This window comes from Lactuca serriola, chromosome 7 (genome assembly GCF_051521515.1).
Source record: "Lactuca serriola cultivar US96UC23 chromosome 7, Lser_US96UC23_V15, whole genome shotgun sequence".
In the NCBI taxonomy this organism is placed as follows: domain Eukaryota; kingdom Viridiplantae; phylum Streptophyta; class Magnoliopsida; order Asterales; family Asteraceae; genus Lactuca; species Lactuca serriola.
In genome coordinates, this window is record NC_136414.1 from 29238820 (window position 1) to 29266626 (window position 27807).

At 39.8% G+C, this 27807-nt stretch overlaps 2 long non-coding RNA genes across 2 annotated transcripts; both read left to right on the forward strand.

The window, feature by feature from the left end:
• The first annotated feature begins 17430 nt into the window (after positions 1-17430).
• Positions 17431-22552, forward strand: LOC145062358 (uncharacterized). The gene is made up of 5 exons (XR_013687537.1): positions 17431-18079; positions 18860-19083; positions 19391-19463; positions 20242-20309; positions 21366-22552. It is a non-coding gene; the product is annotated as an uncharacterized LOC145062358 (long non-coding RNA).
• Positions 22553-24803: 2251 nt separating this feature from the next.
• On the forward strand, positions 24804-27207 carry LOC145063136 (uncharacterized). The gene is made up of 3 exons (XR_013687849.1): positions 24804-25987; positions 26294-26366; positions 27145-27207. It is a non-coding gene; the product is annotated as an uncharacterized LOC145063136 (long non-coding RNA).
• Positions 27208-27807: the final 600 nt, after the last annotated feature.

The following is a 27807-nucleotide window of genomic DNA, read 5'->3' on the forward strand; positions in this document are numbered from 1 at the left end:
TGTTGAACTGAACTGTATAGACAACTTAACTAGAATGGGCACCGAAATGTCAAAACGATAGGTTATAAACCTCTAGTTGTGTGATAGTGATGAAATACAGGTTTTATGCTTGATTACTTCTTGAGACCCTTTCAGGATCTTTTAGACTCCCACTGTCTCCTTGACATATAAGACTATCTTGCCAAATATTCAAGAGATAGTGCGGATTCTTTATCAAGACAAACACTTCACACAATTGGCCTAAGTTGGTCTTTGTTTTATCCAAAACATCACAACTTACCAATTTCAAATGTACAAGAGTAGGACACTTTTACTCTTACATTTGACAAGTGTTTTAAACCTTTCTTTAAGATATGTCACTCAACTTACAGTCTTGGAGTATGACTCTAAGACTTGTTCTGGAACGAAGTATGACTCATCTTCCTGATTTGACCACTTCAACAATTCATAGCTCCTCTTCTTAGCTATCAAAATGCACTTAGAGGATGAATTGAGATAAGGTCTCTTAATCATTAAGTTGATCAAATGACATGATACTAAAGTACTCTCCCATCTTTTCAGATTTGAGAAACTTGTATCCTTCTGCCTAATTTGATTCTTCTCATTCGTTCTGTCATACATTGAATATTTTTCAATGCTTCAAAATTATACTTAAGCTTGTAAGTATAATCATATTTACTGATCTTTAGTAAATTATGATGAATGATCTTATCGATATTTTGTGGTGGACTTAATCAATGCACAAGAATGTGCACTCGATCCCTTAGTCCATTACTTGACTCACACATCCATATGAACAAGTAGTTAGTCTTAATTTTCCAAAGCTCAAAAGTTCTCATTCATCATACTATACAACTTACATGATTCCAAGTTTCTATCCAACTGAAACTTGGGTGATGAGAATCTTTCCTTATTTGGTAAATTTAGACACTACCACAAATGAAAGAATCAAATTCATATTTCCAATATTGCTATCAATGGAATCATATAAACAACATCTTTTTCCCAAATTCCATTGTAAGGATATTTTAAAATAAATAAAATTAAAAACTTTTCTTTTATTTTAAAACTTTGCGAAAAAACTAATCCTTACAATGCAGATGTATATGAAAACTTGTTGTCATCTATTCCTAAGCAATCTATCATAACTCTTAAGCACGTACTCAAAATTCTAATCACCGAACCATGCTATTGAAATCCATCTTCGCGATCAGAATCATCATATACTTCCTTTAAGTTTCTTTACTTTTTGATTCGTAAAACATCAACATGTGACCTAGCCACATCATGTAATAAGAATCTCCAAGTAGGAACTTAATAAAGTTAGACAATGGACTTTACCTGAAATAAACTCAAACTTATTGACTTTATCATCCTTAGGTAAGTCTGGCAGCTTCATAACCAAAGCCCATGCCTTTGGCAATAGAAACATATGGACCCTTAGGTAATAGTACATGGGACTATCTCAGACTTAGCCTTTCTCTTTACCATTTGGTCAACCAAGTTGACTATGGCCAATCCCTTTCCATTGGGAAGAGAATGCATTTCTGGATTTCCTGTGTCACTATTGTCCTTGTCCATAAAGTTTTGGGAAGTTGATCTCCTAATCAAATTTGCTTTACTAGCACGCTAAATCATTTCTGATTTAGCAGCACCAAGCAAATATATAAGATCATTAAGGGTCTTGTCATAGTCTATTTCATAGGAGTCCCAAAGGAACTCACTATGTGACTTAGAAAGTGATTGGACCACTAACTTTCTCAAGACTTTGACACCCAACTCTCCCGACTTGTCAGCATGTGACTTCATCTCCAAGATGTGATCACACCTAGACATTGCCTTGCCAATAGGGCTTGAGTGACCTTAAACTTTTCAAGAACTTGTGGGTTAGGGAGAATAATTGGAGGAGGTGAAAGAAGTATGATTTCCATGGGACATCATCTTCATTTAGGAAAGCTTGTTTCAAGAGATTTGGGAAGATCATAAATGTCTAAACCAGACATCTTTTGGGAGATATTCAAGATAGTTGATCTAAAGTCCTTAATATGACACCCAATATGAAATATTAAGGCTAGGACCCAACAAACTATTTTATAACTTAGAGAGGGATGCCGTAATCCAAGCCATAAAATATTTGAAGGTAGGTGAATGACGATTCACCAATTTCCACCAAGATAAACGAAATGTATTATTAGGTTTTAATTGGATTTGAAACTCCTAGATCTTTTGAGATTCATTGAACTGTTCAATGGCATGTTTCAATCTCGAGTGTGCCCTTCAGGTTTTGTGGCTGGGATGCCGAGGATCACAAAACAAGGTGTGAAGTAACCATGCAAATTACTTGGTACCCTTAAATGTTTACCCCTCAATCGATGTGCCGGTTAACCACACACGCTCCATCGATACTATGATAAACATTAAGTTACCCTTTGCCTACCTTGTTAAATACGAGTTAGTGTGCCGGTTAACCACACACGCTCCACTAACCGTCTTAAACAAAGTGCAAAGTGTAATTTCATGGATTAGCACCTTATTCACATTTTCCTAAGTAACTAAGATTGGGTATTATTAAGAGTTTATTTACTTAGTATTTGTCATTAATACTTTTAATTAAGGGAGCATTATAGTCCTGTCAAACCCGTTCGGCTAACGACCCTCCACCGGTCAAGGAAGCGGTGGGTGAGAGTGGACACCCATTAAACTGCCATTTTATAGGCAGTAACCTTATGCCCCCCCTCCCCCTTATAGACCGGCTTCGTGAATGAGGCCTACTAGCGGTAAGACTGACTTGCTCTTATACATACATATATATATATATATATATATATATATATATATATATATATATATATATTATTAACTTATAATATTATAAAGTATAAGGGTTGAATTTTAACTTTTAAAATTCTAAGGGCTAACTTGGAATTAAAGTATTCATAAGAGAAAACTTTAAAAATTCCAAAACTTGAGGGCAAGTTTTGAGACTATTCAAAACTAATTAATTTCATTACTTATGTGTTTAAAGTAGTTTTAATCCAAAAACTCTTCAAGTTCCATAACTTAGGACAAGTTATGGAAGACTTTAAACTAATAAAAGAATTAACTTTTCTTTATTTTATAACTTATGGAATTAATTAAGGTTACACATTTTATAACTTAATGAAGTGACTCTTGAACTTCCATAACTTGAGGACAAGTTATGGAGTCAGAAAATCATTCAATGAGACAAGACTCTTCATTTTTGTAACCATTGCCAACTTTCATGAGTTTTATGAAACTTAAACGTGAACTTTCATGTAACTTGAGGAAAAGTTACACAAACACATTTTAAAATCATCTCTTAGATTAAAATGGATTGAAAACAACTATTCAATTAACTTGTCTATTAATCTAAGCAACTCATAAGAACAAGATAATTCAAATCAAATTTTTTCATGTAATTAGTCTAAACCTTAACCTAATACAAAACATGAATCTATTGACAATTATCTTTGAAATTGGATTAGTATGAACATTACCACATCAAAAATAAGTTTATAAGTCCAAAAACAGCTTAGGGTAATGTTCCTAGTCCATTTCTAGCCAAAAAAGTCGAATAAATGTTGCCTGGGGCTCCTACTCATCGAGTGCATGAACCTACTCGACGAGTAGGATGATTTTACTCATGGACTCGGCAAGTTCATCAGTGGACTCGGCGAGTCCAGTGCCCAGAATACCCGAAATTCGACTTTTTTAGCAATTTGGATCAAGTATAATTGAAAACAAGCCTATTCTCTGATACCACTGTTGGGTTTTGAGCATTCTAACACTCCTATGGTGTATATGCAACCCTATAAACCTTGGATCTATGTTTTCTCTATTATACATGCAAATAAGAGCTTTCCACGGCTTAAATCCTAACTAGCATATTATGAAGTTATTATACTACAAAGTACTAGTTAGATGACATACCTTTTTATGTGGCTTGATGTCTTCAAGCTTTAAGAGCTTAGCCCCAATAGTGTGGAAGCCTCAAATGGAATCACAAATCACCAAAACACCTTGGAAGACTTTAGAGAATATGGATACTTGGTTCTCTCTAGTGAAATCGGCTAGCCCTTCTTAGTGTACCCACACTAGTGCCTATTTCATCAACCAAGGACATCTTTATATAGTATGGAGACTAGGGTTAAACCCATGGCCATTCATTTCATATGATCCATGGGTTAAACACTCCATGGACTATCCATGAAAGCTTAGCCCAACCTAAATGAACTTGGCCCATTCCATATATATAAGAGTCCATATTTAATTAGTTCATTTTGATCACTTAATTAATTATAAATTAATTCTTTATCAATACTAATTAAATAATATGATTATATATTAATATATTAGAACTAATAATATATTAATATAAATCATAAATATACTATTCTCAAAAGACTATCCATATAAATTGTGTCGGTGAAGTGCAACCCAAATGGACCATGCCGAGTCGGGTCAAGTACATACCAAATATAGTTATGGACTTAGTTATTAATCCTACATATACACCCTATTCATTAAGTCCATGAATACATCGGGTGCGTTTGTCAATCCGAACGGCATCACTACGAATTCGTAGTGCCCATAACGAGTCCGGAAGGCTGTCTTTGAAACATCCTCCCCTAGCACTCATAGTTGGTGATATCCGGATCTCAAGTCGATTTTTGAAAAGAAGTTCGCCCCTTGAAGTTGGTCAAATAAATCGTCAATACGAGGCAACGAATAACGATTTTTGACGGTCAGCTCGTTGAGCTCCCTGCAGTCGATGCACATACGAAACGATCCATCTTTCTTCTTGACGAACAAGACTGGAGCTCCCCATGGTGAGAAGCTTGGTCTTATAAAGCCCTTGCTGAGCAGTTCATTAATTTGACCAGACAGTTCTTGCATCTCTACAGGTGCTAGACGATAGGGCGATTTGGCTACCGGCGTAGCCCCTGGAACTAAGTCGATTCGGAACTCTACTTGACGTTGCGGAGGTAATCCTAGGAGTTCTTTTGGAAAAATATGGAAAGTCTCGTACTACTGGGATGTTTTGAATGTCCTTCGTTTCTTGGCTACCATCGACCACATGAGCAAGGAATGCTCTACATTCCTTTCACAAGAATTTCTGAGCTTGAATGCTCGAGATGATACGAAGGTTTGTGTCGGGTTTGTCGCCATAAACTACTAAGGTTTCGCCAGATAGCAGATTAATGCGAACAACCTTTTCGTAACACATGATATCGGCACGATGAAAACTCAACCAATCCATGCCGATAATGACGTTGAAACTTTTAATTGAGACCGACATGAGATCGATCGAAAATGAATGGCTATCTAAAGTTAGGGTACACCCTATAAATATATTGTTAGTGCTCTCTGTCTTTCCATTAGCCATTTCTACAGTGAACGGTTCATTAAGTGCTCATGATTTTTGCTTAAGTAAATGAGCAAATTTTTGGTTCACGAAACTCCTCTCCACTCCACTATCAAATAGAATGCATGCATAAGAGTTATCAAGGAGGAACATACCAGTGACCATTGTGGGGCCGGCAACCGCTTCCTCGTGGCCTATGGCCAGAACTCTTGCCGCTCCACTGGCAAACCCTGCCTTCGGGAAGTTTATTTTGAAGTGGCCTACCTCGCCACATCCGTAGCAAGTTTGGCCCACTCCAGCACCGGGGGCTTGGTTGATTGGTTTTGCCGGACCTTGACAGAAACGGGCTGTGTGCCCCTTCCCGTTGCAGTTCAGACACTGCATCTCCCGACAGGCACTGACGTGATGGAAGTTGTACTTGTTGCACTTAGGCAAACTTCCAGCGTACTGCTTTACCGGAGCAGCAGCGGCAGGTGCTATCGCAACATGTACTGCCACGACCTGCCTCTTCGTGGAAGCCTTAGCCTTCTTCTTGTGATCCCAAAACTTCCGCTTGGAATCAGCGGTTCTTGTAGGTTTTGAGATGGCCAGGGTAGTTGTTGCGCCCGGGGTACGAACCCCATGGTCTATGAGCCGCTGTGCCAATTGTTTGGCACTATCAAATGTAGTGGGGTGTGATGCCAAAACATTTCCCTGGTATGGTGGCACCAGCCCCCATATGTATCTCTCGATTTTCTTTCCCTCTGAAGGAATCATGTTGGGACAGAGGGCCACCGGCTCGCAGAATCTAGCGGTGTAGGCGACTACATTGTAGCCCTTCATGGTTAGGCTCCATAGGTCTTCCTCAAGCTTCTGAATCTCACCCCACGGGCAATACTCCTCAATCATAAGGTCTTTCAAAATTTCCCAGCCCATAGCATTAGCCACTATAATAGATAGTGACGTAACATGGCTATTCCACCAGGTTAGGGCTTTTGTTTCAAAGGTGCAAGCAGCGAACTTCAGCTTGCTCTCCTCGGGACAAGAGCAGATTTCGAAAACCGATTCGGTTTTCTCGAACCATTGTGAGAGGGCAATGACTCCGCCAGTCCCCTTGAAGGACAATGGCCTGCAGTTGGTGAAGTCCTTGTATGAGCACTCTTTCAAGGGAACCGGGGTTTCACCATGAGTTGATAGGACATGGGTTCCTCCTCCAGTGGAACCAGATGAATGATATTGAGCCATGGCTGTAGCCATAGTTGTAGCTACAACAACATTTAAGGTTGTCGTGTCGAACCGAGGAGTAGGTGGTTGAGGAGGTGGAGGAGGTGGTGTTTCGTTATTAGGGTTTCTCCTTGGATTTCTACGAGGCGGCATCGTTGATCTATAAGTTTATGAAGATGAAAACATTGATAAGAGTTTAATGGAAGAATTGATGAAAATGACTCATGGACTAACTCTTCATAGCCCAACAATACGATTGAATGTAGATCTAGAACTAATAGGTTATCACATTTGGATAATAATTCTCATAAGATTAGGTACCTGTCAATATTACTGGAATTATAAATGTAAGAAGTTCGGGAAAAACGGCCAACAAAAAGATGCCTTACATCAACCAAAATGGGAAAATTTTGACAGTATTAAAACCTAACCAAGACCTAACAGGCCTAAGATTTACAAAGATAGAGAATTAGACCAGTGCTTTACATAACTAGGTTATATCCAAAAGAGAGAAGTTGATGAGAATCTATCGGCAACGAGAACTACCAGAGTGAGTTCTTGATCCTGACAGGAGATGTTCTATGTCCCTCATACGCCTATCAACTCTTTCTTGCTGAGCTCGAAGTTCTCTGACTTCAGCTTGGGTTTCAGTGAGTTCCCTCTGAAGAGCTGCATTGTGGACTAGAGTCCTTTCATGAGCAGACTCTAGCTGGTGAATGCAGAGAGTGTTAATGCCAGATCTGGCGTCAATCTCCATGATTCGGTCGATAGCTGCTCGACCCTGTTCTGTGTTCCGAGCAATCCTACGAACTATGATTGGTAGGACTCTGTCAGCAGAACCTCCCTCAGTAAGGTTATAGAAACTCCTGTCTCCATTGTAGGGAATGGGTTGACCCTGTTCCTGACTCCATCTATTCAAGTTAGTGGCCCACAGAGGTGTGGGTCCTTGAAATGCTGGACGAGGATTTGGGTTTTGATCATCTGGGGGCAAGTTATTGACTTCTGGCTCTAAGTCAGAACCATCAGAAAAGCCTTCAGTTTCATGATCATCCAAAGAAATTTGGTGATCATCTTCTGGTTCTTCTTCCAGCCATCCTGCATTGCCGTGGTTGGGATAGTACGGGTCTCCGGGAAGGTGGAATCCAACCATTAAATCTACGCGAGAAGAGAGGTATAAGAATCTAGTACATAAGTAACTTATAGTAAAGCAAAATACTCCTATACTATTTTAAGTTTAGGTTCTATTGTTCTCATTGTGGTATTGTGGGTAAGTTTTTAGACTTGTTGCAACCTCACAACCACACTTAGGCACATGCTAGTCAACCCTCAGATAATATAGTTGACCAGGCTATGTCTTCCCAGTTTTGACTATATGTCTTTAAGTCTACTTGTGTTTCCCAACAATCATAATACTTTTGTACTGTCTTAGTGACACTGATTTTAGTATGAATGCAGGCACGTATACTTAATTAAATATTTTAAATATTTAAAGTATAAACTGTTGGTCAGAGTATTTTTAATCCCTATGTATTTATAGTTAGTATATCTTTTATGGGTTGATATACTCAATTCACTATAAACAATGCTCTGATACCAATCTGTCACACCCCAAAACGATGAACGGCGGAAACGTTCTGGGGCGGAGGACGTCATGTACAATATCAAAACAACGAATAGTAGTAAACAAGCAACAACATCATCCATTGCATTAATAATATAATTTCATACAAGTGTGTTCTGTCAAAATATATAAACACCGAAATATACATATCAAAATAAAAGACGAGTCTTGAACGAACTCCATCTTCTCAAAACCTGGCACCTATACCTGTCTACTGGTGACCTGAGAATACAAGTTATTTTGAAAGCAAGTATCAGCTTAAAGCTGGTGAGATCATAAGTATATTAGTGTCTGTGTTTGTATGAAAGCATTTGTAAGATGTTTTGTAAAATGTTTTGTAAGATGTTTTGCACTCTCCTAGAAAACCCTATGTTTCCTACTAACTGTAGCCTTCTACCAAGGCATCTAGTGTTTGTGCGTGTGTCTCTTGTAAGAGTGTGTGTTTTCCCAATTCTGACTATCATTAACCAAAAATATAGTTTTTACATTACCGTGCATCGTGTGAATATTTACGAAGTGCATGTAATGGGAAAATATCATAGTGCCGTAGTATTTGTAATAAGTGACTACCGCTGTACTAACAACCTTAAAACAAAAGGTGTTCAAAGTAACATGTGATCGACCTGTATCCTACTACCGACTCTAGTAAAACGACGATGTAAGACGCCGTAAGAAATGAAATTTGGCACCCGTAGACTTGCAAGTCCCACTGTAGCGAGCAACAAGGTGTAGGATAGTCAATCCAGTATAGATCTATACGCAAACTCATACGCTCCCCAATTAAGGAGATTCGAGATACAAAAATGGTCATGGCAGGAAGTGCCATGACCCGTTTAATGGTTCACATAACTGCATGAATGTACATGTAATGAATGTACTAACTGTAAAGTGTACTCTTTCTCCATCTAGCTTGTATGTACTGTAATGTTCTGCGTGTGCTAGCTGAAATGTATGTTCTCTCTTTATCTAGCTCTGCGTGTGCTAGCTGTAATGTATGTTCTCTCTTTATCTAGCATGTATAGTAATGTACTGTGTGTACTAGCTGTAATGTGTGTTCTCTCTATCTAGCATGTATAGTAATGTACTATATGTACTACTCGTACTGACTCATGAATGAACTGACTCTTTGTATGTTTCATTGTGCTAGTGATAGTATTAGTATCTTCCTGTGCTACCCCTATTGTAGCTTACTAGTAATGTAACTGGTACGTATGAACACGAAAGTATACCCTTGCTACCCAAGGGTATTCAATTGACTGGAAGAACCTTGATGTCTATATATGTATACATAATATATAACTAATATTTAGACGACCTTCGGACGGATAACCGATGCCCTACAGCCACATCCCAACGAGGAAAAGGAGATAAAGCGAGATGGCCTTCCTAATCCCTTTAAACATTGCTTACATATATATATATATATATATATATATATATATACACATAGCCATGCATTTGATAATAAGTATAAAAGAGTTTAAGTAAAAATATTTGATAAGTAAAAAAGTTTGTAAAACAGTTTGAAGCAAAACAGTTTGATAAACAGTTTGAATAGTAAGAAAACCACTGGTTTTGTAGTTATTAATCAAATGCGATTGATGTAATAACTATAAGTATTTAAATTGTATCCCCCTCCCCATAAAATCATTTAAAAACATTAAAACCATTGATTAAGGGTATGAACTCACCTGTAGTGAGTGGTACGGATGAACTGAAGATGTAGGATTGCTAGGTGTCAAGTGAAGTCTTGAACACACTCTATGATCCTAGATAACATATAATATCACATATATGTATCGAATTAGTCTTTAAACAACTAATAAGCAAAGTCAAGACACCCTAGGACATGCTAAACACCTTATACAAGTGTTATAAGTCCCAAGGATTGCATCTAAGTGTTGTAGGGAAAGGCTAGTGTGCTTGGGGTTCAAGGAAAACTCCATTAGGGAGTTTACGGTTTTGTGGTCATAACCAAAAGAGTTTACGGTCGTAAACTCTTGAGTTTACGGCCATAAGCTCACACACTTTTGACCATTTGTTGTTTGAAGCCTTAAAAGTCCCTAGAAGCTTTTCTACTTGAAGTATGTGACTAAGGAAGGAACTAGGGTACCATTTCACTCCTATTTGGAGTTTACGGTCCCTAAACCTTTTTCCTTTGAGTTTACTACCGTAAACTCATAAGGTTTATGGTATTTTGGGGGTTTTCAAGTCCTTAGCTCATCAAACAATGGATCCATGATAGTTACTAAGGCATAGGAAGGAATTTGGGTCATTTATACATACTTTGGGGTGTTTACGGTTTTGGGAGCTCCCCAAACCGTAAACATATATAAATGAGAGACTTTTGTGCCTTTTTGTGTGATAAACACATCAAGGAAGGATCTATACATGTCCCTAAGGCATTGTGAAGGACTAAGGCACCCTAAGGCACCCTTTGGCACCTTTACTTGGTGTTTACGGTTCAAGGACTTCTTGAACCGTGAACACCTTGTTCTTGGTGTTCTTGGGATATTTCCTTGATGTAAAGATGTATAACCAGCCTTACAATACACTAGGGTAGGAATACTTACTAGTTGGAAGCTTTAAATGAGCTAAAAGTCCAAGAACACTAGTGTGTGTTCTTGGTGAAAAGGAAGAATCAACCTTTTTGGAATGATTTCACGGTTAGAAGTGTGTTAAAAAAAACTAGATCAAAGCATATGATCACTTAAGAAAGATAGAATCACTTACGAGATGATGATCTTGAAGAAAACTTTGGATGATACTTGAGAGAGTTTGAGATTTGATCTTGAAAAGGTGGAAAAATGCTAAAAATGGCTAAGTGCCACTTTTATACCCCTCCCCTTTAGGGTTTACGGCCGTAAACACCAAGTTTAGGCCGTAAAATCTAAACTTTTGATGTGTCGGGACTTTATTGTTGCACAATAAACCCTAATGCATCCTCTCTCCTGATATCTCTAAAGTGTGAATCTTGAAATACTCAAACTTATTCTAAAAAGTCTGAAAATTAACAGCAACTGTTCTGACTTCTATTGACTTGATATGTTTGTACAGAATTGAAATTTCAGGTTGTCACATTAGTACACGCATAAAGAGGTTTACACATGAAGTTCTTGAATTCATTAAGGCCTTTCTTGTTTTGGGTATAGATCATGTGCTTTCAGTAGTACATGTCCAATACTACCTTCCACACCTATCTATACCTTCCACAAGGACTGTCTGAAATCCTCAAATGTCACTTCCTTAATATTCATTACTTCTCTCATACGATAGAGCGCCTTATGCTCTAAGAGATATCCTAGGCTATCCTAGGACTACCATCACACCATTATCCATTATCAGCCGCAGAAGGAACTCCCTCTAATACCATATAACTACCTCACGAATACAATTACATATCATTGATACTAGATAATTCTTCGATTGAAAGGTCTCACACTACAATGGTTGGACTCAAACAAGAGCTGTGCAATAGAGTTGAACCCAACCTTCTAGAATTATCTAGTCCTTATAATATGTAATCAAATGCATTCAATTACTAGCTAGTTGATATTAATGAGAACTCCTAAAACCACAAAGCAAGCAACATTCAAGCACTGAGTAATCTGAGTCAGGGCATAACCTAAACATGTCATCTTATTAGATAGCTGATCCAACACTAGCATGCAGATCTACAAGGTCACACGATAGTCACATAAAGGCATCTATCCTAGCATCCTATGGTGCAATCCTGAGTAGATCCTTAGCCCTAATCTAGCATGCGATTCTCATATCCCTACATAAAACATATAATATGTATGGGTATTTTGGGAAGACTTACTTGAGGTCGGTCGATCGCATACGTCACACCCCTTTATTTTATTATAAAACCTTTTAGAAAAAAACATTTTAAAATGAAAAACTTACCCAATCGTCATTTTGAGTTCAGACACATCAGATAGTATGTCGAATCCCTCAATACAATGCTCTGAAACCAACTTGTTACATCCCAAAAATCACAGACAAGAATTTCATTTTTAATTCAATCCAAACACCATAAAATCACATGTTAAACATTCAAAAGTATGTCGTAGTGAACTAATTATCATAGTACAATTCCCAAAATCACATACGTACGAAAAAAACATGGGTGGATGTGTTGCGATCAAACCAGGTTCTTCCCCTTCAAACTGGAGGTACCTGAAACCATAAACATAAACTGTAAGCACAAAGCGTAGTGAGTTTCCCCAAAATACCCCATACCATGCATAAATAACAGTTAGAACATAATTGGGTCTATTTCATGCCCTTCGGTCTCTTTCAACCGGTATTGGGTCTATTTCACCACCTTCGGTCTTTCAACTGCCACTAGGTCAATTTCACCCCCTTTGGTCTCTCTCAACCGCCACAAGGTCTATTTCACCCCCTTAGGTCTATTTAAATCGGTATCACGTCTATTTCACCCCTACAGCTAAGCATACAATCATATCAACAAGATTCATAAAGATAACAAGCACATACAGGCATAACAGTAAGTGTCACAAAGACATATATCATCCTACACACATAATCCAGTGGAACAACATTGGTTCCTTCGACCCACAAGTACAATAAAGGAACTCACCTCGGTCTGCTGATATACAAATAACACTCAGGCTACTGAACTGGAACGTCCCCACACTAAACCATAAATAATAAAAATCCTAATTAACCATTTGGCCATAATCCAAAACCAAGATTCTAAATCCCTAATCTTGAATCCTAGGGTAAAATACCATTTTACCCTTTCTATATTGGGCATAACTTATCACGGTCCAAACCCAAAATTGCCCTAGGTCCAACAAGGCCCAAGAGACCTAAAACCTACCATGACCTAAAAAGGCATAAGGTCCAATAATGGCCCAAATAACCTAAAACCCAAAAAGGATTCCTGGTGAGTACGCTAAGCATACCACTAGTACGCCCCGCATACTAGATTGTGCTAAGAGAATTGGTGACCTAGACGCGTAAGCTCAGTGTACACTTGCGTGTGCCGGACGTACGTTCCAGTTAGCCAAATCGCCATCAAGCACTTATGCTTTAAGTTCAAGCGTCCATTTTGCAGATCTAGATCTTAAGGAATGTCTTAAATGATAAAGTCAACAACTTGATGCCTTTGCATGGCTCAAATAGACTCAAGTCCAAGATTTAGCATTCTACTTCCATAAAATGATCATTAACTCATGCATGGTTGATCTACAGCCATCAAGATGCAAAATTTATGAACTAGGAACCTTAGAAACATCAAAAGGGACAACTCAAATCTTCTACAGTAACATTTAATCACAAGAACTCACTCATGGGACCAAAATTTGCTCAAAACTCAAATAGTCCTAGATCTAAGCATAGGGTAGCCAAGGTCAAGACTTTATACCTCTATGACCCTTGTATCTACAAGCTCCTACTTGATCAATGCTCCTTCACAAGCTTCTTTTTCTTCAAGATATGCCAGAAACACACAAGGATTAACTCTCTCTAGAAATGGGTTAGGGTTTTGAGATAGTGCTTAAACGGGAAATGGAGGCTAATACTGAGAAAGCCTTGGGACATAAGGTGTCTAAATAGGGTCCAAACTCTAAAATTTAAGGTTTACCCCTGGCTCACGTACGCCCAACGTACCAAAGGTACGCACATCATACTAGGAGGTTAACCCCATATTCAACATCCTTCGTGGTACGCCCAACATACGAGGTCTTTAAGCTAAATAAGTGAACATTTAATAACTAAGGAATTTACCTAAAATATTGGGCGTTACAACTATATTATAAAATTAAAATTTCAATGTAACATCTTTATAATGTTTTAGTAAAACAATGATTGTAAATGAAATTGAGTTTTGACATGATAATATGAAGTTTTTAAAAGAAAAAAAAACATTGAAGTAAAATGCAATAGAAAAACATATAACCAAGGTTGTTAAGATCGGGATTCTATGTAGGATATCGTTTTTGGGTTTGCAAGATCGGGATCGGGATCCTAAGATCCCACAAAATAAAACATAATTTTAATTTATAATTTTAAAACATGAAAAATATTTCAAACATTCATTTGAAAATTATAAAAACTTCAAAATATTAGTTATAAGCCACAATACAAAATGATAAATAGTAAATTGGTAAAGGGTAAAAGACATAAATTGGTATATTTATTTGCAAAAAAAAAAAAAAAAAAAAAAAAAAAACAAGGGAACATAGCGATCGAATGTTGATCCTACAATCTTACTATCCTACATGTAGTCATACCCAAAAATACGATCCAAATCGTTTTTCATACCTAGGATCGTGGGATCGTACGATCCAACGATCAGGATTGCGATTTTAACAACCATGCATATGATAATGAACTACGAAATAAATTGTTTCAAACAATGCTTTAGTTATGAATATGTCATTTAATTAATACACTTAAGTTTATATCAAATCAATATTTTTATTTATTTTTTCACATCAAATCAATATTTTTATTTATTTTTCAGTTGAAATAAAATGCTTTTATATAACAACTTATACTCTTATTCAATTTATTTTATATAAAAAATATAAACAAAATATTAAATTCTTATAATTATGTTTTTAATAGTCGGTTGAAGGTTTTTTATATGATTTTATATCTTAACATTATATGATTATATTATTTATTTAATTACTTAAACACAATTTAATTATTTTAATTGCATTTAATTAAGTCTCATAAATCTTTATTAAGTACCATTAATAAAAAAGCTTTTGAGTTATATTGGTTTAATGCTAGATAACTTTTATTTGTAATTTAAAAAGTTGTAATATTAAAAGGAAACTTCAATTATTAACATGTTAGTACTTGTATATTATTTTGATTAAAATATTGATATTAATAGAAATTTGAGTTTTGACAAAACAGTATGACGTTTTTAAATAAAAAGATTCAAAAACATTCGAGTAAAATACAAATCTTCAAACTTAAATTTAAATATATATATGAAACGTATACTTGTAAATTGTACGATCTTCAAAAGTAAATATTCAATAATTCATTAGAAAATATCTGAAAATGTTTTATTCTTCGAAAAACAAGATTCAATGCAAAACTGTATATTTTTTTAATATGTTATAAATATTAATTTGAATACACAAACATATTCATTTCCTAAATCACACAATATCTTCGTGTACTACTTATTTTTTTTCAATTTAAAAAAATAAAACAAATTCCAAAAAATAAACCAACTAGACTACTTGAACAGCGATTAATGTTCAACAAAAATTATATCTAATTTAGCCTATATAAATCATACATAAGGTTATTAAGTTTAATTATAACATAATTCTTTAAGTTTCTTTCTATAGTATACCTTTTCACAGCTAATTCATACGTACGAATACAAACATCAAAATTAACATTCTCAATATAGTTGAAGGTGTTGATATATTTTCACTAAATATAAAAACTCAAATTGTAGATCCAATAAAAAAGAAAAAATCATGCCATAAACTTGATCTATAATAAGTTTGATCCTAATCAGCAACCAATCAATCCATAATAATATTTGTCAACAAACATAATAGGATATTATGTCATATCCAAACAACGAATATCATTTTTATAATGTTTATTCAAAATATTTCAAAACGTAGTGTAAAATACAACAACCTAAGAACCAAATGTCTCTAACTTATTTTAAATGACATATAATTCTAATATTTTAGCTATATAACTAAATTCTTGCGCAACACGCGAGGATTCATCTAGTTTGTGTGTGTATGTGTGTGTATATATATATATATATATATATATATATATAAATATATATATATATATATATATATATATATATATATATATATATATTATACCTTATAAAACATATTTGGTCAAATGTTGAATTTTAAGTCGTACAAACATTATTACAATATTTACAATCATTTTATGCATCACCAACTTATGGGGTCAACAAAGAACGAGTCAAAGTTAAACCAATGTTTCTTGGATTTCTGCTTGTTCACTAGGTCCTCATTCCTTATCCTCCAACTTCTGCGTCTTGACCATGTCCTCATTCCTTATCCCCCCAATAACCTTTCCACTATATCACTATTTCTTTTGCCTGGTGATGCTATACATCTGCTCATCTTTTTCAACAATTTATATCACCCTCCCCTTATCTCATTCATCGTTGAATACCTTCCGCCTTTAACCATTTGCTTCCCTCTCCACCTCAATCACATTCTTTCTCTCATTTTCAAACCATACTCCTCTTTATCCCATCGATTTTTTTGACCCGATCTTAGATTGGTTGGGTCATATAAACGACAGTGTAGTGTGAGGCTCGGGTAAGCATGAATCATCGAACAAGGCCAAGCGATAAACACATCAAGGTTGCTCTAATTTGATGAATATTGAAAAAAATTGGTCTATTCTCATAATCGAGCCCTAAATCTATATGGATTCAAGATTATGTTTTTATTTTGTCATTATCTCTTTCACTCTCATATAACGTTGTTGATCATTAGGGTTTATATTACCTCCCTCTTGGATTACAACAAGATATGTTATCCTTAAAAATTCCCTTTGTTGGTACATTTTTTTATTTCATCACAAGTTATGTATTATCAGTTTTTGTCTTTCTTTGAGTCCTAGAGTTTCTATATATCACCTGACCATCATCATCTGTTTTTTTGTACACACGATATTGAACAAAATCAAGACCAAATAAGAATCAAGGAAGACAAAACTTGGTTCAAAAAACCATTTACCCACTAAAGTTTTGTTTCATTTCATAATCGAATTTGTATGCAATTATTTATTTGTTTTGTGGATTATTTATAATTTACTGGATTTTAAGATTTTTTAGGTTCTTCAAACTTTATGATTGATGGTGTAGTTTTTTTTTTCAAGTTATTTCGAGTCATACATAGCTGGATTCCATCTTTTCCTCTAAAAAAAGCCAAATTTGCAAGTTCATTACATATCAGTTCCTGCTTCACTGGAATGGAATGGGTTATTCCATTAAAATGGAAAAAATCCTGTTTTTGAGTTTGTTTCTTCTATAGGGTATGCAATTTGGATATTATTCTCATATTATGTGGGTTGGATGTTAACCTTCATACGGGTATATAATTACTGTTTAGTTTGGATTTCGTGATTGTTTAAGCTTAATACAATTAAAATGGGATATCTAAGACCCAACACAGCTTTACTAAGCAAGCTTTTACATAAGCTCTCTCTCTCTCTCTCTCTGTGTGTGTGTGTTTCTTTTCTCTCTTACGATTCCTTATCTAAGGTAAAAGCAAGTTTACTAAAGTGCAAGGAGCTTGCAAGAAACGATAAAAGAAGATCCCCTTTCTAATCCTAAAATCTACCATTTATTGGGAGCCTAAAAAACTGATAAATCTCTTTTTTTCCTTCTATTTTATATTTGCTTAAGTTCTTTGGTTTTTGTGTTTTATTATATAGTGGCTAAAGGAGTTCAAAAGTCTTGAACTACGGTTTCTAATTTCATACAATTTGTGTGTTTTTTTCTTTTTCTGCCACGTTTTTAGAAGTTGTCATTGAACATTCATGGTAAGCAACAGTTTCTAGCAATTATTTTGTTATTGTGGCTATAGAGATGAGTGAGGGTCATGATTTATGGTTAAACTCATATGCATCTTTCCATTAATGGTAATTTCATCTTGATTTCTCATGCATTTTGATTATTTTATTTCATATTAAGATTGCTTTGGTTTATTATTTCTAGATGCATAAATAAATGAGTATGTTGTTTTGTCATTGTTTCCTTTGAAATATAAACTATTTTTGGTGATTTATTAATATGGTTTTGTTGGTTTGAATGTATGTGGAAGTCACAGCCCTCCATCCAAAGATGGATAAAGGTAAGTTACTACTTCTAATGCATTTTATCTGATAGCTTTTTCTATAGTTTCTAATTTCTACTATCCCTAACTAAGCATGAGTATAGGTATGTGCAATGATTTCACCAAATTGACATTATCAACGAGGGTACCTATGTTGTTTTTGGAACTGGATGTATATTATTAGTGAACAACTATTAAGGAACAAATGAACTTTTTTTGTTATCATTTTCATATTTTCAGAAAGTAAGTTAGGTCATGATTGGTTGCCTTGGGGATTTTATTGTGATAGTTGGTGTTTGGAATTCCTTCTGTGATTTTGACCATTTTACCCCAACTGATTATTGTTGATGGTTGATGCCCTAATATTTCTTTTTTTTTCCCTAATTATTTTTTAGACTCTCATTAAAGATTATGGACATGGTAGAGCTCATTGTTGTCAAAATTTTAGGCTATGTTTTAATTTGGCCGATTTTTCTCCTTGATTTTGCTCTGGTTTTGAAGTTAAATAGGAGAACCAATTGAACCAGGTCAATCTTGATTTTCATAGTGAATAGTGGTTTTTGCACAATAAATTATAAGTATGACTTCAAGTTCTGCTAATAAGTCCAAAATAAACTTCCAATTCCAAAAGGCCACCACGTTAGAAAGATAAAAAAAGGTTAAAAAACTTTATATGTGAAAAATGTCGATTGTTGGTTGACTTTTAGAGAAATGATCGCTACAAGAGCACAATAGAATTTCGAATTTTTGAGAGCTTGACACTCACCTTTCTTACTAGAGACTTCCATTTTTTTGCAGGCCCACAACTTATGTCTGTCTTGCTCCCTAGTCCAAGCGGTCCTCAGATTAAAATACAAATGTTCGGCCCTTAATATGAGTCTGGCATACAAACCGATCCTCAGATCGTATCTAGAAGGCTACTGAGCCCTCAATAGGAGTTTGGCATGCCCCATCCGACCCTCAGCTCATACCTGGAATGCTCCAATATCCTTAAGCCCTCATGTAATAGCCCGGATTTCCAGGTATCTTTTATGCCTATGTTTTTAATGTTTTGTGAGGAGACTCGGCGAGATGGAGCTCAGACTCGCCGAGTAGGATCGCGGTTCAGGACGCGGGTTCGCGCCCGGACTCAACGAGTCCAAGGGATGGACTCGGCGAGTCCTCGCTGTTTAATGAAACCCTAATTTCCCGGTCTTAAGCCCTATTTAAAGGACCTTATGGCCCTTCATTGCGGCTACCTGGATCTTGAGAGCACCAAAACAGCTGAGGGATTCGTGTGAGTGAGAAAGAGGCCATTGTTCACCAAATTTGTGTGTTTTTGCAAGAAAGGAAGAGGAAAGGCAAGCTAGAAGAGTTGGGGAGCTTGGATCTTCTTTCATTTCATCAGAGGAGGCTTCTTGAGGTATCCTTCAGAGCTTATTTTCGTATTTTGTTGTTATTGTCGAATCTAGGGTTTCTTCATGCCTTATTTGCTTTATATTGGAAGTGTGAGAGGTCCCATGGGGATATGGTGCCTAGATCTGGACCTTAGTAGGTCCAGAGAGTCCCTAATGTCATGCTTTATGTCCTCCCTTTTGGGTTGGAGGCTAGGGTTGCCATTCTAGAAGTCATTTCTCCAAAAAGAGCCTTGTAAGTGTTGTATGGTAACCAAGATATGAACTTTACGTGATGAATAAGCTTAGGAGGGCCAGATCTATGAGTGGATGGTGCGGATCTGACCTCAGAAATTAGTTTGGGTTGATGCATGGCATGGACTCGCCGAGTCTAAAGAACAGACTCGGCGAGTAGCATGAAGATTGTCCTTAACCACTCAGCGAGTGGTCTTGCCGAGTTAAGGGTCGACTCAGTGAGTCAGGGAGAGTTAGAGAGGGTGGATAGTTGGACTGAGTCGAGCTGGGACTCGCCGAGTTGTTCTTGAGACTTGGCGAGTTGAGTCATGGTGGCCCCGCGATTCATGCCAGGTAGAACCCGTCGACTCAGGGGAGTACTCGACGTGTCAAAAGAGAATCCTAGAGAGTTGGTGAATACGTATAGACTCGCCGATTCGCCCTAGTGCACTCGCCGAGTCCGGTCAAAGTTGACCGTTGACCGTTGACCATTGACCGTTGACCAGAGTTGACTTGATAGGGGTAGTCAACCTTAGTGGTAAAAGTGTTAATCAGAGATGTATGATGTTATAGGAGGATTATAGCTCGGAGGATCGAGCACGAGTGATTTCCCGGATTCGCGAGTTATCGAGATATACGAGGTGAGTCTTCTCACTATACTTTACCTTGAGAAGGTAATCAGAGTTATGTGTCAGAGTATGTATGTTATGTGTATGCTATGTGTTGTATTGCATGATGTCTATGTGATTTATGCTGTGCATGTTTATAGAGTTGGAACCGGAAGGTTCCCAGAGTTAGAACCTGAGGGTTCACAGAGCTTGGGTGCACGGACCCATAGAGTTATAGCCTTAAGTGGCTAATATATGTTTATGTGGTATTTTGGGGAACTCACTAAGCTTTGTGCTTACAGTGTTAATGTTGTTGTTTCAGGTACTAGCAATGACCATGGGAAGGCGCCGCCTTGATCTGTACACACGCATGGGATTTTGATATACATATGATCTTAGGATTTTGTATAATGTGAATTGGGATTTAAACTTAATGTTTTTATGAAAAGTTAATGAGAAATGTTTTTATAATTTGTGAAAAATTATTTTGAAATTCTCGGTGTTACAAGTTGGTATCATAGCCTTGGTTTGAGGGATTCGAGTACACCTTCGGGCGTATTTGAACTCAAACTGAGGATTTGAGAAGTATTTTCAAAAAGAGTAAAAGATTTTGAAAAGAAACGCAGAGCAGAGTTGTGTGTACGATCAGTCCGCGCCCGAACGGTGATTTCCCAAAATACCCTCATGTTATGTTCTATTGATATTGATATGATGTATCTGCATGCTAGAGTAGGCTAGGTATTCCTATTAGGACTAGAGTGGCCTGATTTGTGGTACCTTAGCCTAGGAAGAGGTGAGCTGCTATGAGATGCTTGAGAGTGAGTAGGTAGCAGCGAGGGGCTTGTGAGAGATCTATTAGAGAAAAGGTCTATGCATGTTAGAGTACTTGGAATTTGGGATCCGAAGAGGAGGACTTGGGGTGTATTCTGATACGGTGCGGACAGTAGTATTGGGCCCGTACTACTGAAAGCACCGGAGTGGTGTACAGCCCAAGTAAGAATCTTTGGAATACCAAGGATCAAGGAGGGAAGAGTTGACGAGTGTGAGTATGCTCGTATGGGTTCTAATTTATCGTATGTTGTATTTCAGAGGTAGATCATGGTGAGGACACGCTTGATGCCTGAGAGCAGTGGTACCAGTGATGAGGAGATCCGCCGGATCATTCATGAGGAGGTGGCTGCGCCCATCAGGGCAGAGATACCAGAGATGTTTGGGTCTATTAAGAACATGCTGATCGAGACCTTTGACGAGCATTATGCCGCTCTTTCTGAGGCTACTGTTGCAGCGGCCACTGCAGCAATTGCTGCTGCGAGGCCGCAAGGTGGTGATGCGTTGCTGTTCCGGGAGTTCAGCAACACAAAAACCACCAGAGTTTGATGGGACCCAGGATCCGGTGGCAGTGATGAGGTGGATATCTGATATAGAGGGGTGTTTCTTCACTTGCTCATCTCCTGAGCATTTGAAGGTTCGGTTCGCGCTGAACCAGCTTCGCTTGGGAGCGAAGGAATGGTGGAAGTTTGTGACGGCGCATTATACGCCTGCTGAGCTTGCGGCAGTGACCTGGGAGAGGTTCACTGTCATGTTCCGAGATGAGTACGTTCCCCAGGTGGAGAGGGAGCGTTTGGCACAGGAGTTTCTGACCCTCAAGCAGGGTACCGAGTCAGTTACAACGATCACGAGGATGTTCCATGAGAGGGCGACGTTTTGCCCTGAGCACATGTCCACTGAGCAGGCACGTATGAGCCGTTATTTGAGCATTCTAAGGAGGGATATTCAGGAGTTCGCGGCGAACTCCTCGTACCGGACATTTTCCGAGCTTCAGGCAAATGCCCGGAAGAGGGAGATTGAGCTAGAGACTCAGGCCAGGGAGGAGGCGGAGTCGCAGGGGAGGGATCGGTGACCGGCACAGTCTCAGCCGGCAGCCAAGCGGGCCAAGCGCGCTGATCCCAAACCAGGGAGCCAGAAGGGCCGCACTTGTGGGAAGTGTGGCAAGGGTCACGATGGAGTCTGCAGAGCGGAATCTTGCTACAAATGTGGCAAGGAGGGGCATATGGCCAAGGATTTCCCCAAGGGGTTTGCAGTGTGCTTTCACTGCAATCAGACTGGACACCGGAAGGCAGAGTGTCCGCAGTTGCGAGGGTCATCTCAGGGAGCACCTCAGGGATCTTCCCCTGCCGCCATCAGAGCTACAGAGAGTCGGCCAGTGAAGACCGAGGCGCCGAGGGCACGGGGGAGAGCCTTTCAGCTGACCGCGGAGGAGGTCCACACAGCGCCCGATGTCGTGGCTGGTATGTATTCTTTCATGTATTTATTTTGATGTTGTGATATTATGCTTATGTTATGTTATGCGTAGGTACTTTTCTTGTGAATTATGTACCTGCCTTGGTGTTATTTGAGTCGGGTGCGAGTCGGTCTTTTGTATCTTTGGCTTTTAGTCAGCATATCAGTGTTAGTCGTGAGGCGTTGAGTCGGCCTCTGAGAGTTTCCATAGCTGATGAGAGGGTGATATATGCCACGGAGGTTCTCCGAGGGTGCGTAGTTGAGATTTTCATATTTGAGTTCCCGATTGATCTAGTTCCTATTGCTATGGGTGATGTCTGTGTCATGGTGGGCATGGATTGGTTGAGCAGATTCGGTGCGGTTATTGATTGTGAGTGGCAGCTGGTGACCATACGAGACCCTAGTGGGGGAGTTCTTTCGGTATACGGCGAGGGTACACGTTCAGGATCAGCGTTTTGTTCGGCCGCTAGAGCGAGGCAGTGTCTACAACAGGGCTGTAAGGGTTTTGTGGCGTATGTGATGGATACGCGGGTGGATTCCGAGAGGCCGAGTTCAGTTGAGGAGGTTCCGGTGGTGCGTGAGTTCCCGGATGTGTTTCCCAAGGAGTTGTCGGGTGTGCCTCCTGTGAGGCAAGTGGAGTTTGGTATCAATTTGGTTCCGGGGGCCGCGCCTATCGCCAAGGTGCCTTATCGCCTTGCACCTCCAGAGATGCAAGAGTTATCCTCGCAGCTTCAGGAGCTGCTGGGGAAGGGGTTTATTCGGCCGAGCAGCTCGCCATGGGGAGCACCTATCCTGTTCGTCAAAAAGAAGGACGGTTCACACCGGATGTGTATTGATTACCGGGAGTTGAACAAGATGACGGTCAAGAACCGTTACCCGTTGCCGAGGATCGAAGATTTGTTCGACCAGCTGCAGGGAGCATTATGGTTCTCCAAGATCGATTTGAGGTCTGTCTATCATCAGGTGAGGGTGCGGGATGAGGACGTCCAGAAGACAGCGTTCAGGACGCGTTATGGGCATTATGAGTTTGTGGTGATGCCTTTTGGGCTCACCAATGCCCCGACAGTGTTCATGGATCTCATGAACCGAGTGTGTAGGCCGATGCTGGATCGGTCGGTGATTGTGTTTATCAATGATATTTTGGTATATTCGAGATCTAGAGAGCAGCATGAGGAGCATTTGAGAGAGGTTCTCGGGGTTCTGAGATCGGAGAGGCTTTATGCAAAATTCTCCAAGTGTGATTTCTGGTTGCGGGAGGTCCAATTCTTAGGACATCTCGTTAATCATGAAGGGATATTGGTCGATCCGGCCAAGGTTGAGGCGGTGATGAGTTGGGAGGTGCCGAAGTCACCCTCTGAGATCAGGAGTTTCCTAGGGCTGGCAGGGTATTATCGGAGGTTTATTAAGGATTTCTCCAAGATCGCAGTGCCACTCACCAGGTTGACCCGGAAGGGTGTTGCTTTTTCATGGGGCCCCGAGCAGCAGGCCTCCTTTGAGACACTTCGCCAGAGGTTGTGTGAAGCCCCAGTGTTAGCTCTCCCGGAAGGGATGGAGGACTTTATGGTATATTGTGATGCATCGATTTTGGGATTGGGAGTTGTGCTGATGCAGAGGGGGCATGTGATAGCATATGCTTCGAGGCAGCTGAAGCCTCATGAGACGAGATATCCCACCCATGATCTAGAGTTGGGGGTTGTGGTGTTCGCCCTCAAAATTTGGCGTCACTACTTGTATGGGGTTTGGTGTACGATATACACGGACCATAAGAGTTTGAAGTATTTGATGGATCAGCCCAACCTAAATATGCGTCAGAGAAGGTGGTTGGATGTGGTCAAGGATTATGATTATGAGATCCTGTACCACCCAGGCAAGGCTAATGTGGTAGACGATGCACTGAGCCGCAGGGCGGAGAGCACCCCGCTGCAGGAGGTATGTTTGAGATTGACAGTGATAGCCCCGGTATTGGACGCTATTCGTGGGGCACAAACCGAGGCTGTGCAACCTGAGATGCAGAAGAGGGAACTGGTTGTTGGTTTGGTTTCAGAGTTTGTTACCGATGGTCGGGGGCTTATGACATTTCAGAGGCGTATTTGGGTACCGTTTGTGGGAGGAACGCGTACTATTTTGATGGAGGAGGTGCATCGGTCGAAATTTTCGATCCATCCGGGGGCCAATAAGATGTATTTGGATTTCAGAAAGGAGTATTGGATGTCGCGTGGTTCGTTGAGAGGTGCTTGACCTGCCGTAGGGTTAAGGCTGAGCACCAGAGGCCACATGGTAAGTTGCAGCCATTGGAGGTTCCCGAGTGGAAGTGGGAACAGATCTCTATGGATTTCATCACCAAATTGTCGAGGACTGCCAGAGGGGTTGATGCAATTTGGGTGATTGTGGACAGGTTGACGAAGAGCGCTCACTTCCTTGCCATCAGTGAGAGTTCTTCAACAGAGAAATTGGCGGAGGTGTATGTGAGAGAAGTGGTATCTCGGCATGGGGTGCCGATCTCGATTGTCTCAGACCGTGATGTGCGTTTCACTTCCAGATTTTGGAAGAAATTCCATGAGGAGTTGGGTACTAGACTGCATTTTAGTACCGCATATCATCCCCAGACAGACGGTTAGAGTGAGCGGATGATTCAGATGCTCGAGGACATGCTCCGAGCATGTGTGTTGGATTTTGGGGGTAGCTGGGATTCATATTTGCCTTTGGCAGAGTTTTCCTACAACAACATCCATCATTCGAGCATTGGTATGCCACCCTTTGAGCTGTTGTATGGGAGGAGGTGTTGGACCCCCATTTGTTGGGGAGAGGTTGGTCAGCGGGTGCTGGGCAGTACAGAGATCGTGCTTCAGACGACAGAGCAGATTCAGCAGGTCAGACAGAGGTTGTTGACCGCTCAGAGCCGACAGAAGAGTTATGCAGACCGACACCGGTCCGAGCTTGAGTTTCAGCTCGGCGACTTTGTACTCCTGAAGGTCTCTCCTTGGAAAGGAGTGATTCGATTCAGGAAGAGGGGCAAGTTGGGACCCCGATATATTGGACCTTTCCGAGTGATCGCGAGGGTAGGCCGGGTAGCCTATCGTTTGGATTTGCCAGCAGAGTTGGGGCAGATTCACGACACTTTTCATGTGTCGCAGCTGAGAAAGTGCATAGTCGATGAGTCGGCAGTGGTTCCATTAGAGGATATTCAGGTGGATGCGAGTCTAAATTATGCTGAGAGACCAGTGGCCATCAGAGATTGGAAAATCAAGGTTTTGAGGAACAAGGAAGTACCCCTGGTGTTGGTTCAGTGGCAGCATCAGAGGGGATCGGAGATGACCTGGGAGCCGGAGCGTGAGATGCGTGAGCAGCATCCGGAGCTATTTGCAGAGCAAGACTTCGAGGGCGAAGTCTAGGTTCTAGTGGGGGAGAATTGTAACAGCCCGGATTTCCAGGTATCTTTTATGCTTATGTTTTCAATGTTTTGTGAGGAGACTCGGCGAGATGGAGCTCAGACTCGTCGAGTAGGATCGCGGTTCAGGACGTGGGCTCGCGCCCGGACTCGACGAGTCCAAGGGATGGACTCGGCGAGTCCTCGCTGTTTAATGAAACCCTAATTCCCGGTCTTAAGCCCTATTTAAAGGACCTTATGGCCCTTCATTGCGGCTACCTGGATCTTGAGAGCACCAAAACAGCTGAGGGATTCGTGTGAGTGAGAAAGAGGCCATTGTTCACCAAATTTGTGTGTTTTTGCAAGAAAGGAAGAGGAAAGGAAAGCTAGAAGAGTTGGGGAGCTTGGATCTTCTTTCATTTCATCAGAGGAGGCTTCTTGAGGTATCCTTCAGAGCTTATTTTTGTATTTTGTTGTTATGGTCGAATCTAGGGTTTCTTCATGCCTTATTTGCTTTGTATTGGAAGTGTGAGAGGTCCCATGGGGATATGGTGCCTAGATCTGGACCTTAGCAGGTCCAGAGAGTCCCTAATGTCATGCTTTATGTCCTCCCTTTTGGGTTGGAGGCTAGGGTTGCCATTCTAGAAGTCATTTCCCCAAAAAGAGCCTTGTAAGTGTTGTATGGTAACCAAGATATGAACTTTACGTGATGAATAAGCTTAGGAGGGCCAGATCTATGAGTGGATGGTGCGGATCTGACCTTAGAAGCTAGTTTGGGTTGATGCATGGCATGGACTCGCCGAGTCTGAAGAACAGACTCGGCGAGTAGCATGAAGATTGTCCTTAACCACTCAGCGAGTGGTCTTGCCGAGTTAAGGGTCGACTCAGTGAGTCAGGGAGAGTTAGAGAGGGTGGACAGTTGGACTGAGTCGAGCTGGGACTCGCCGAGTTGTTCTTGAGACTCGGCGAGTTGAGTCGTGGTGGCCCCGCGATTCATGCCAGGTGGAACCCGTCGAGTCAGGGGAGTACTCGACGTGTCAAAAGAGAATCCTAGAGAGTTGGTGAATATGTATAGACTCGCCGAGTCGCCCTAGTGCACTCACCGAGTCCGGTCAAAGTTGACCGTTGACCGTTGACCATTGACCGTTGACCAGAGTTGACTTGATAGGGGTAGTCAACCTTAGTGGTAAAAGTGTTAATCAGAGATGTATGATGTTATAGGAGGATTATAGCTCGGAGGATCGAGCACGAGTGATTTCCCGGATTCGCGAGTTATCGAGATATGCGAGGTGAGTCTTCTCACTATACTTTACCTTGAGTAGGTAATCAGAGTTATGTGTCAGAGTATGTATGTTATGTGTATGCTATGTGTTGTACTGCATGATGTCTATGTGATTTATGTTGTGCATGTTTATAGAATTGGAACCGGAAGGTTCCCAGAGTTAGAACCTGAAGGTTCACAGAGCTTGGGTGCACGGACCCATAGAGTTATAGCCTTGAGTGGCTAATATATGTTTATGTGGTATTTTGGGGAACTCACTAAGCTTTGTGCTTACAGTGTTAGTGTTGTTGTTTCAGGTACTAGCGATCACCGTGGGAAGGCGCCGGCTTGATCTGTACACACGCATGGGATTTTGATATACATATGATCTTAGGATTTTGTATAATGTGAATTGGGATTTAAACTTAATTTTTTTATGAAAAGTTAATGAGAAATGTTTTTATAATTTGTGAAAAATTATTTTGAAATTCTCGGTGTTACACCTCCGTACGAGTCTGGCATACCACCTGGTCCTCAACTCGTATCTGGAATGCATCTAATCCCTTAGTATGAATCTAGTATGTCCCACCCGACCCTCAACTCATATTTGCAATACTCCAATA